Source organism: Mesocricetus auratus, unplaced genomic scaffold (assembly GCF_017639785.1).
Source record: "Mesocricetus auratus isolate SY011 unplaced genomic scaffold, BCM_Maur_2.0 Super-Scaffold_100022, whole genome shotgun sequence".
Lineage (NCBI taxonomy): Eukaryota > Metazoa > Chordata > Mammalia > Rodentia > Cricetidae > Mesocricetus > Mesocricetus auratus.
This window is the reverse complement of record NW_024429203.1, coordinates 16,125,425-16,137,824: the sequence shown is the minus strand read 5'-3', so window position 1 is coordinate 16,137,824 and position 12,400 is coordinate 16,125,425. Positions and strand designations below refer to the sequence as shown.

The 12,400-nt window shown below is 47.4% G+C and overlaps 1 protein-coding gene across 6 annotated transcripts in view; it reads left to right on the top strand.

Moving 5' to 3' along the window:
* The window catches only part of Pknox2 (PBX/knotted 1 homeobox 2), a 262,847-nt gene that overhangs the window by 48,396 nt on the left and 202,051 nt on the right, over positions 1-12,400 (top strand). The gene's annotated exons all lie outside the window — the stretch shown is intronic.

The following is a 12,400-nucleotide window of genomic DNA, read 5'->3' as shown; positions in this document are numbered from 1 at the left end:
CCCTGGGCCACAGGGTGGTGGTGGAAGTTCTAAACAACACACTGCTATCCAGGCTGGCAGAGAGTACAGAGGGGAACTACACAATTTCAGGGAGTAGTGGGGGCTGAAGAAGATAAGAGAGTGTTCTTTTTTTCTCTTCTTGTTGGTATTTAAACTTTAAAAATTATAAAAACAAGACAAAAAGCCCCGGGGCAAACTATCAGCAATGAAAAGAGACAAGTGGTAAGCTGGGATGTGAGTTCCTTATGAGTTATTTACGCCCCCATCAGGGCTATGTGTGTGTATGGTGGAGGGTCATCTCTGTAGTCCAAGCACTGATGAGGTTGAAGCAGGAGGATTAGGAGTTCAAGACTAGTCACAGAGACACAGGACAGAATCAGAGGGGCGCTCCAGTAGAAAAGTCCCGAGTTTATGACACACAGTCTTCATATACCCCAGTCAAAGTGGGGGAAGGCAAAGAGACTTCCTTGCCAAGATACAACGAACAAGCAAGCATTACTACCTTCTCCATACCCAAAACACCAAATAACCACACCCTAAACAAAGTATCCTGTTGTCAAGGCAAGATAGACAATAGCCACACCTTAGGCTAAAAATCCTGATTTGTTAAAGTAAGACTTACATTAGTTACTTCTTAGGCCAAATATCCTGTTGTTTAGCCTTGAACAAGCAATAGTGGGTTTGAACTCTCTGCCCTTAAGACAAGATGAAGCAGAGCATCTCTGTGGGCCCCGACACCCAGTTAGGGTTACTGTTGCTGTTGTGACACGATGACCAAGGCAACCTTGTGGGGAAAGGGTTTAGGTAGCCTGCACTTCAATATCATTGCTCATCTCTGAAGAAAGTCAGCACAGGGACTCAAGCAGGGCAGGAACCTGGAGGCAGGAGCTGGTGTAGAGGCCACAGGGGTGCTACTTACTGGTTTGCTCATTGTGGCCCAGCACCAGTTACTCAGCCTTCTTTCTTATAGAACTCATGACCACCAGTCCAGGGATGGACTGGGCCCTCCCCCACTAATCCTTAACTAAGAAAATGCTTTACAGTGAGAGCTTATGAGGGCATTTTATTGAGGTTTCCTCTTTCTAGATGACTCTAGCTTGTGTCAAGTTGACATGAAACTAGCCAACACAGTGACACATGCTTGGAATCCCAGCACTAGAGATGTCATAGGCAGAAGCCCAGAGCTCACCTGCTGACCAGCATGACCTAATCTATCAGTTTACAGGCCAGTAAAACACCCTGTCTCAAAAGATGGATGGCTCCTGAGGAATGACAACTTAGGTTGACCTCTGGTGCATGAGTACACATATAAACATACATGAACACATAAGCATAATAGAAAGTAGGGAGGGAGCAAAGATGAAGTTAGTGACCTAGTATGTGCAGGGTCCTGAGTTTGCTTCTTCCCACTGGAAAAAACTATATCAATAAATTTAAAAGATAATATGCCTTTTAAACTATAGTTTGACTTGCTATTTTCATATTAAGACACTGATACTCAGCCGGGCGGTGGTGGCGCACACCTTTAATCCCAGCACTCGGGAGGCAGAGGCAGGCGGATCTCTGTGAGTTCGAGGCTGGGCTGGACCGACAGCCTCAAAAACAACACAGAGAAACCCTGTCTCATAAAAACCAAAAAAAAAAAAAAAAAAAAAAAAAGACACTGATACTCAGGGTATACTTGTGTCCATGTGAAATGGCATCTATGTGGGTACGTTCTTTGCAGCAAAAACTTGGAAACAACTCAAGCATCCATTGATTGAAGGCCAGTTGGATTGTGGAATGTTCTGGCAAGGGAATACTATGTATTTAATACGAGGAAGCTCTTTGTGTTGCTGTGGAAAGATCTCTAAAACATATTGTGAGTAAAAGCAGAGCCTCACCAAAAGTGCCACTGATGCACGCCGAACCCGGAGAACAAGAACCCGTGTTCGCATTTGTCTAGACAGATGAGAATGGAAATGAGAGGCAGATATCACCATGTATACCATTTTATACTAACTGTGCCATATACATTGTCCATTCTAAAACCAGATTTTAAACAAAACAAACAGAAAACCAAACCCAGACCATTACCATGAAAAAAACAACAACAACAAAAAACACCTCTACCAATTCCACAAAACGTCTGGGGATGAGTTCCACTAAGAACTGCTGATTTTCAGCCCCTAGGCTCAAAGCTATGGGAATGTAAGGGCAGATATGGGGAGTTATTTGGGTGGGGAATGAAACCCGCTGTGGTGGGTGTGGGAGGGAAAGAGCATGGATGTAGAGATGGCTCCCAAAGGCAGCCCCGCTGTGAGGAGGGAGACTGGAGAGAAGCCTGTAGGGGGCAGGGGCAACTTTCTGTTACCAGGATGCCACGCTGGAGAATCCCCATCCCTGGCATTCTTTTCCCATTCGTTTCAGAACTGGTCCCGACTCTGCCCCATCCCTCCATCCACAGAGGCATTGTTTCTCAGGGGGATCTTCTTTCAAAGTTTCTGCCCCACTGAAGGCCCTAGGATCCAGCTTGCTAGTGAAGCTCCCTACTTCCAGAGTAGCGCCTCAGATCTAAGTCCCAAGGAGGTGTTGACACTACAGGAGGGGTAGTCAGGGTGTAGAAGCGCTGAGAGCCCCTGAAGGCCAGGAGTGGGGAAGAAACCCACTGGATGCGCAGCGCAGCCGAAACCCATCTTCCTCTCTGGGTCCGACGTGGTACTCCTGATGGAGAAGACATGGGCTATGAACCTGGGGCTAGTGGGCTCTCTCAGGCTTCATGCACCCTGGGGACTGATGGCAGAGAGAGAGATAGACAACAGCATATAGTGTACGCTTGTATGTTTGGGGTACAGGTAGTTCTGCTTTTCGAGACAGGGTTTCTCTGCGGAACAGCTCTGGCTGTCTTGGAACTCCCTCTGTAGACCAGGCTGGCCTCAAACTCACAGAGATCCGCCTGCCTCTGCCTCCTGAGTGCTGGGATTAAAGGCATGCGCCACCAATTCCCGGCTACAAGTACTTCTTTGGTGAGACAGCATGTCCATCTGTACATGTGGGACTAGGGTGAAACATGGAATGGACAGCTGTGGGCAGCTGTGTGGTTTGGTGTTTGAAGCATATGAACTGACCTAAAATGTGACTGCACTCTTGGTTTTGGTTGTAGCTGGAAAGGATTCGAGGACAATTAATAAATCATTTAGTGGCCCAAGTTTAAGTAACTTATTATTATGGGCTGCATATATTTATTATGCTTCACTAAGCAACAGTGGCACAGTTCCTTTGACTGTCACACAATTTGCATGCAATTTGTTTCAGCAGGTTTTTTTTCCTTTTAATGAATCTATAAATTATTAACTCATTCTTCAGGAAAGATTGCTCGAATTTCATTCCCTCCCCCACCACCTGCAAAAACTCTGTGTCCTCAAATGACTACCTGTTGTCTGAGGGACAGGGCAGGCTTGGACTGGCTGGGAGCCTGGAGCTGGTACCTACCAAGATGTATACTTGGGGTGATAGGCTGGTACCTGGAGAAGAGCTGTGAATGCAAATGCTGCCTTACAAAGCCATATGAAAGCTAAAGAAATGTGGGAGAGACAGCCCGGTTAATGTAGGAGGCTGAAGCACTGCAGACCCCAGTGGTCTCAAAGGGTCATTATGCAGATGAGGAAGCCCAATCCTGCAACCTCACTGCTCCTGTTCTTCTCAGCTCTGGTTTTTCACCATTACCCGTCTCTGCGCTTTTGCTAAGGTGTTCTCCACACTTTTTTTTCCCCCGAGGCCTGAGTAGTATTGTTTTGCTTTTCTTTGTGATACAGTTTGAAGCTTTTGGTACTGTGACATAATCCTTAATTATTATTGCCTCTTCTCACAGAAATTCTCTCCAAAGTGCTTAGGGCCTGGATTAGAAGATGGCCGAGCTTGTTTGCCTCTCCACCTCCTACATGTCTTTTCTAATATCTAGACAGAATACATTGTGGAGTGCATGGTGAGAGACTGGTATTCCCTGCCTCCATTTCTTGTCACCTTGTTGGAGTGATCCAACATCAGCAGGCATCAAAGCCTGTTGAATGAATGAATGAATGAATCAGCCAATTAGAAACTCAAGCAACGTTTTTTCCTTTTGAGACAGGGTTTCTTTGTATAGCTTTGTAGATCTGGCTGGTCTCGAACTCACAGAGATCTGCCTGCCTCTGCCTCCCGAGTGCTGGGATTAAAGGCATGCGCCACCACCACCCAGCTAAAGCAACTTCTTGATGTGTTTATCTATTTATTCTTTATAAAAAAATTGGAAGTCAGATATTGGGGTAAGAATGATCAGAGAAGCAGAGAAGCCACAACTCACCTCCTCTCTCCCATTCCTCAATCCAAGAGGCTTCAGATCCTCTCTCCACCCTGCCTTACCCCTTCCTGTCTCCTATCTGTCTTCAATCCAAGACTCTACGGTTTATTTTAGACAGCTAGTGGCTAGCTCTGCCCTCTTACTCAAAGCAAACTTTATTGTCAGAATGTGATCAAATATTATACAACAACTTCTGAATACACAGGCAGCCCAGAGAAAGGACTCATCACTCTAAGGCCCTCAAGGACACTGGGCTGTAGAAGCACCTGGAGCATGTTTAGCACCTTGTGAGTGGGCATTCACTTCTCCTATCCTCCCCAGTCTTCCTGGGCAAATTACCTTGACCATGACTAAACCTTGTTGGATAACTCACAGGCTTGCTCCTTGACCCTCTGTCGGGTCCTGCAGATATCAAAGCTTGCCTTTGGGGAAAGCCTACTCCCTATTCCTCTTTTACGATGTCTAGACAGCTGAGGCCTACCCAGATACCTTAACGTGTTAGAAACTTGTGCAAGAATAGAAAAAGGAGCCATAAGGAAAGCTCTAGAGCATCCCTTCTGAATAAGGTTCATAAACGTGATTTCGTGAAACGTATTTTGACTGCTCGGAGATTTTTAAAAAATTGTTCCCTTTCCTGTACTTTTATTCAAGGTCGGATTTATGAAATTATTGAAAAACTAAATCATCAGCTAGCAAGGCTGGCATTTTTGTCATAGAAACCATGACACGTCTTCTGGGAGGCTGAGAGGAAAGGCGGTGTGCACTGGAAAAGGCATTCTGTCTGCTGTTTTGCCTTCGAGAGGGTCACACTGAAAGCCCTGTGATTTAGATACTTTAAGACATAAGGCAATTCAGGGGTGGGCATGGCCTCTTGTTCACTGGCGGGTTTGCACATGCAATGCACATCAGAAGACAGCTGCTTCCTGGGCCTCAGACTCCCTCACCACCTCTTCCCCTTTGCCCCTGGAAGGTGCTAGCTCTTCAGTTTGCCACAAACGGGGCTTCCCTTGTATCTTCCCCAGGGGTTGCCTGTGGCCCACCTTTCTGCAGCCCAACAGAGGGCATGTTGAGCAAGTCCTGCCCCCAGAGGGCCTTTAGACCTTTCTGTGTGGGGCAGAGTCCCCCAGCCTGTTCCTGTACCCTCTGCCACCTGCAGGCTCTTTTGCAGGCAGATGCCAGGTGGGGAGAGTCAGCTGCACGGGAGAGATTGTTCTGGGTGGTTACTGCTAGCAAGGGACCATATTCTATCTCCCTGCCATCAGAATAATCTGTCCTCTGCTGGAGGCACCTCAGAGGAGCAATGAGCAGGTGAGGCTCAGCAGATGGTCCTGCAGCCCGGGTGGCTGGGAGCTGGAGGGCAGAGATGCCATCTTGCCTCAGTGCAGGAGGCCCGGCTTCAGTGCCTAGCGACTCTGCCACAGTGCCCAGTGGCCTGTGCTGGGCACCCAGAAACCGTCCCCGACTCCTCCCCCGTTTATGGCAAAATTGGGTCTCCTTAGGAAAGGCAGGGTTTTCCTACTCCGTTTGTTCTCAGATTGGTGTTATACCCTGGAGCCAAATTAGTGGCTAGGAACAATTGGAAACAAATGCTCTTTCAGCATCCCACTGTGATCTAGGGATCCAGGTGGGGACTCCAGCTTTCTCCACTGATCCACCCCTCTGCTGAGAGTCAGCATCCCAGAACCAGTTAGCACAGCCAAAGTCCCTCATCATCAGCCAGCACTGTGCACATCTGCCTAACCCTGGAGTCCTGTTCAGTTATTTATGAAACAATATTCAGGGCCAGCCCCAGGAGGCGAGTTGGGGAAATAATGAATGGGAAGTATCTTAATGCCATTTGGAGGGGCTCTGGGACTCCTCTGAGATGCACAGGATGCTTGGTTTGGTCTGGACCTAATACCAACATCTTCTTCTCTCCAGGACTGCTCTAAGAAAGGTGGCTAACACCACTGTTCCCCCCACACACACACTATATGGCTATATCAGCTCCAGCTCCTAGTGGTAGAAAGTTCTGGGAATTCTGGGTGGGGAGAACCTGCTATTGTCCCTTTATACTTCACCCCAGGCTTGACATCGGGAAGGGACATTGCCTGCCGCTTAAAAGATCACATCAGAACGCTCATAATGTTTTGTGTTTATGATTTTTGTGTGGGACATCATCCATTGTTATCCGTGGCTGCATGCAGAACAAGGACTAAGATCATGCCTACTAGAATGTAGTTTCCTGCAGGTCAGAGAACTGAATTTGCTGTTCAACACTGAACTCAACCTAGCAAAAGGGATGACATGCAAAAGTCATTACCTACATGAATGAATTCTTGGCCTGGCTTCCCATCTGGGATTCCCTAAATAAATCCTGCCCCCCCCCAATGTCTTAAATGTTGAATGAAAAGGAAGGTTTTATTTTGTTTTGTTGGTTGGTTGGTGTTTTAAGGCAGGGTCTCGTGATCTTGTTAAGGCTGGCCTAGAATTTGTGGCAATCCTCCTGCCTCCAAAGTGCTGACATTACAGACTTTTGCTACTACTTCCAGCCATGGTCTGTTCTAACTCGGGCTCCCACTTTGAGCCAGCTCTAAACTCCAGCTTGTCTTTTGCTGTAACTAACTCCTAGGCTGGCAGGCGCTGCCCCTCGTTGCAGATATTCCCTCCACCCTGATGACCCCGGTTTAGTCCTTATCGCTTGTTGGTGGCAAAGATGCTGTGCTTTGCCTGCACTGCCTCCCTTGATGAATCCTCGGATTGTCACTTTCGCTTGTCACATGGCTGAGAACTCTATGCAAAGTAAAGCCAGATGCCAGTAGGGACTTGTTAGCACAAAGACACACATTTGTTCTGCCTGGGGCTGCACCTCCTGGGTAGGCTGTGTTTACTTTTCTTTCGGAGCCAGACCCCTCTCCAGAGGGGACTTCGGGGCCTCTTCGATTCTAGCCGAATGAGGAATGTCCAGGGTCATCCTGCAGCTGACCCTTCTCCTGTGTCACATGGCTTTGTTCCCCAAAGGGGGAACAATTTCTTCCCTCCTCCTCCATGCTGGCCCACAGTTTCTCCCGCTTCTAGCATTTCAACCTTTCAGAGTATATCAGGACATCGTTATTGCAGTTTTACAATGTCTCTCACAGGAAAGGCAAGCATAAACGTTTGGGTTAAGACCAAAAGATTTATTGATGTGATGTTTCATCATCCAGCATTTCTTGGAATCTTAGGACTTTTTTTTTTTTGGATGAATATGTACCTGGTGGACATCTTTCCTTCTGACTTGTAACTCTGGGAATGTGAACAGCCTCAAAATCTTGCTACAATTCACAACACTTTCCTAGAGTAACACACACACACAGACATACCATTCTGGATAGAAACCTAAGGGGCTTGCAGGCATCTGAAACTTTTAAAGGTTGCTCTTGCTCTAGTGCGGCCACTTGGTCTAAGAGATGAGGAAATTGAGGCCCAGAGAGTTAGAGGGACATGGTCTGAGGTCTCAGGTCACTAAAGCGATTCTTTTGTGTTGTCTAACCCTTCCAGGTGACATTAAGAGGCTAAGAGTTCTAACCTGCTCATCTTTTCTCTGCCTCCCATCCCCTCCCCTTTCAGACTTTGTGCACATTGCTTCTTGCGGTGAATGCATCCCTAGACTGTCTCTCATCTCAGGCTAGAGAGACAGTCTTTCCCCACTCCCCACTAGGAGGTCCTCCTCCTCCTCTGTTTTAAAATACCAAATAATTTAATAAATCATTTCTAATCCCAGTATCAGCCCTCCGGAGTCACTTTGGTTTGAGCTCTTCCTTCCAAACCTTCCCTGTTGACCCACAATGTTCTGCCTGCATGTATTCGTCCACACTACAGAAGAGGGCACCAGATCTCACTACAGATGGTTGTGAGCCAACATGTGGTTTCTGGGAATCAAAGTCAGGACATCTGGCAGAGCAGTCAGTGCTCTTTACCTCTGAGCCATCTCTCCAGCCCAAATGATACTTGTTCTTGTTTTGTTTTTCAGACAAGGTTTCTCTGTAGCTTTGGAGCCTGTCCTGGAACTCGCTTTGTAGACCACGCTGGCCTCAAACTCACAGAGATCCATCTGCCTCTGCCTCCTGAGTGCTGGGATTAAAGGTGTGCGCCACCATGGCCTGACCAGCTTTGGCAGTTTTTTGCATTTGGGAGAAGACAGCCCTCATCCTTTCTTGTGGTCTCTCTTCTGTGGCTGCAGGGACTCTGGAGCCCCTGCTCTCTCTGCCAACCCTCCCAGACTCACATTGTCTTGTCTTGGAACTGCTGAGTGCCTCCTTTTCCTACTTTTTAAGATCCTGAGTGTTTCCTCCCCCATCTACCCATAGAAACTAGGAGATACTCATGGTGGTGCTGGTGTATGTATGTAAGTGTATATAAGGTAAAACTATTTTTAAGTGCACTGAACATTCAATGGCCTTAAGCTCATCTATGGGGTTATGCAGCCATCACCACCATCCATTCATAGACAGCTTTTCACCTTGAAAAATTGGAACTCCCCCATTAAACAACTCTCAGCCTTTGGCAACCCTCATTGTGCTTTCGGTCTCCATGGCTTTGACTGCTCCGGGTGTGGCCTATGGATGGAATCAAAGGGTATCTGGCCTTTTGCGCTGGGTTATTTCACTTAAACTTAATGTCCTCACAGTATATCCGTGTTGTCGCATATATCCTTTGTGCCATTATTTATATCTATCCATGTTGTCAGCTGTGTGTCACTGTGACAAAACACTAGAAAAAGCAGTCCTAGTAAAAGCCAACGCTTCTTTTGACCCCTGGGTTTAGAGATTTTAGCCCATGTCAGATGGCCCCTTTGCTTTGCCCTGTGTTGGTGGGAATGTGTGATGACAGAGGCTTGCTTACTGAATGGTAGCAAAGACAGAGCAGGAAGGACAGGGTCCCAACATCTCTTTCAAGGACGTGCCCCTATGACCTAACTTCTTGCAGTAGGTACATTCTCCATGACCTAACTTCCTGCGGTAGGTACATTCTCCATGACCTAACTTCCTGCAGTAGGTACATTCTCCTTCCCAGTTCCATCACCTCTCAGTACTGTCATTGGTTGTGCAGAACCTGCCTGCCTCTATCTTAGGTTGAAAGCCATCTTATACTAAAAACAATCTGTCTGTATTGCCTGTTCCAGGAATGGCAATCGTGTCTTTGTTTCAAAGAGTTGTTTATAACCATCTTGCAACGCTACTTTTGTTTCTAAAGGTTATGTGACCACCCTTATTATGACTTCCTGTTGAATATCTTGCTATGCCCACCTTGCAACCATATCATTTTTTTTTCAGGAGGGACTGACTTGTGCTTATGGTCTCCTATAAGTCCATCTGTTTTGCCGGCCAAATTTCCATATGGAAACCCATACCCCTGAGCTATAAAAGCCCTGTCTTCTTCATATCCAATGCTGACCTCTTGAACTCCTCCTTAGGGAGAGGCAGCTGTGTACAAGAATAAAAAGCTTGCCTTAATCAATTGCTTGCTTTAATTAATTTGACCATGATGATTTGGGTTGGTGGTTTTTCCTCCTCCCATCTTTGGAATTAACAGTGGGTAGCCAAGTCTTTAACTCGTGGATCTTTGGGGAGAGTTTTCAGATCCAAACTATAGCAGCCACATGTTGTTTTGCCTTATTTTGTTGATATTTCCACTTTTGGCTGTTAAAGCTAAAGGGGCCTTGCATGAACCTGGGTGTGGCTCCAACCCCTCCCATGGCCACTGAGGATTGTCACTGGATTCTAGTCCTGAAGTCGGCCACTCATTCAGTTTGACTTTGGCCAAGCCACAAAACCTTGTGTGCATTGGTTTTGTCATTCATAGTAGAAGTGAGTTAGTAACTCAAGTACCACCTCCAGGAGCCACCCGTGGCTGTCTCTCTTGACATGAAGGTGATTGAGTTTTCCATTGTATCTTATTTTAATTAATTAGCATTTGTCGGTAAAGAGCCACAGGTGGTGGCCAGTGTCTGCCCCACAACACCGTGTGTCTATACAGGATGAGGATGAGATCTGCAGAAATCCAGTAAACAGGAAATACTCAGCCAGTGTCGGGCACATAGTAAGCCCTCAATAAATGTGTGCTATTATTAGGCATTCTGTGTCTTCTTTCCAGCCCGCCACACCCGAGGGCCCTCAACAGTGCCCCACACTAGCTGTCCTGAGTCACCTGGGGGAGGGAGGGAAGGTGTTACCGCGGTGGTGCATGTCAGTAATGAGCCTTGCACTGAATGTTTCTGGTCTGCTACTTTCCCTGGAGGGTCATGTGAGCCAGAGTGGTATGTGGCCTGCTTTGCAAGTGATTAACATGGTGTAAGCAATCTGCATAGAGAGAAAAAACCCTCCGTTGGTATTCCATTATTCTATTAGAGTTTCAGAGCTGGGATTAAGTGGACATGATTTCTTCCTATGGGCCATTAATTTTGTTTTATTGCTGGTCTGATGGCCATTACCCTTTTTTGCCAATGCATTCCCCCATTAGGTTTGTACAATTAACAAAATATGTGCTGTTAGGGCTTTGATAGGAAGAGTGGGATGGAAATAAAGGGAGGGGTGCAGCTGCCATAGAGGGGGGTGGGTAGGAGATGCTAGAGCTAGGGGTGGAGCCTCAGGAGTCGGGTGGGCCTCTGGCCATTGGCATTCCTGGAAAGCTTCAGAAAGCCCTTCCTGGCTCATGCCCTGTAGGCAGAGAGTGGAGGAAGCAGGAGTGGAACACTCACGGGGTCCAGGTGGGAGCACTGTTGGCACTCCGGCAGTCCTCCTTCAGCATCCAGTTGGGTCCAGCATAGATGAGAACACCCTATGCCACCCTACCTGCCCCACCCTGTCACCTTGCACCTGAAACTCCTCCACAGGCAACAGGAGTTAGTCTTCAGATACCTGGCCCTGAGACAAAAAGAGACTTCCTGTGGCACTTGCTTTCTTTTTAGGCAACAAGCAGGAGGACTTGTGCCCAGTAAAATTTTAGGGATGACTGGTCTCTAACGCCAGTCAGTGGATGTTCAGGATTGGCATTGCTAAATCATCCCCCGCAATTTGCAATTTCCCAAATGTTTCAGGGTTGCCAGAATTTAGAAAAACAATGGATACTGAGTCTTGGAATGGTTTTAAAGCAAGGAGAATGTGATCTCATTTGTGTTTCAAAAAGATCTCCGGGAATGGGGAGGGGATGGGTGGGCAAGATGGGGGGGGGAGGTTGGGGGGGTGTGTGGAACCAGGAGGCCAACTGGGAGTCTGGGGAAGGAATGTAAGACACAGCATGAGCAGAGGAACTGAGCTAACTGATGGAGATCGCAGGCCCTGGGTCTTGTTGTCTTAGCGCTGCAGAGGGTGTCCCCAGGGTCAGGGTAACTTGCCCTGTGAGCAAGTTCCACTGGATGAACTCTGCAAAGGCCAGGCTGGTCAGTGAGCTGACAAGGCTCAGTCTAGGTGGGTTTTCCCTCTGGGCTCAGAGAGCAAATCACAGGCTTCCACCCAGTGTTCAGGCGTCAGGGCACCTCTGATTCCTTCTTCCTTATAGCTCGGTGATAGGGTTAGGCTACCAGTGCTAAGATTCCACGCAGGGTTTCAGATTCACACCTACCCATACAAGTACAGGCTCAAAATTAGAGGGTGTCAGGAATGTTATCCAGGGACCACATGCAGATACTTTGCAACTCGGTGCTCAGCCTGCCTGTGATCCAAAGAGCCAAGGATATGTTGTGGAAGTAGAATCTATGTCCGCCAGGCTTAGAGGAAAGTTATCCAGTGTCCTCAGCGTCAGTGAGTAAGACTTTGAAGCCCTGTATATTTAGTTCTAAGTCATACTGTGTTCACTCGGCTATCGCATCATGTGGAACCTGCTGGCCAGGGGCTACAGTGTCTGAATGGCAGTCTCATAGGGCAAATATAAGCAGTGACAGAATATCATCCATGACAGGTGGAGCAGTGTGGGGACTGTGGCGTGATAGCAGTGGGACACAGGATGTGTCATCTGAAGTCACTTAATAGGTATCTCTGTGAATGCCTGGCCCAACTAAGGTTCTCACTCAGCTCTGGTTCCCTTTTGGAAGGTTTGCTCATTTGCCTATACAAGCTTTCAGAG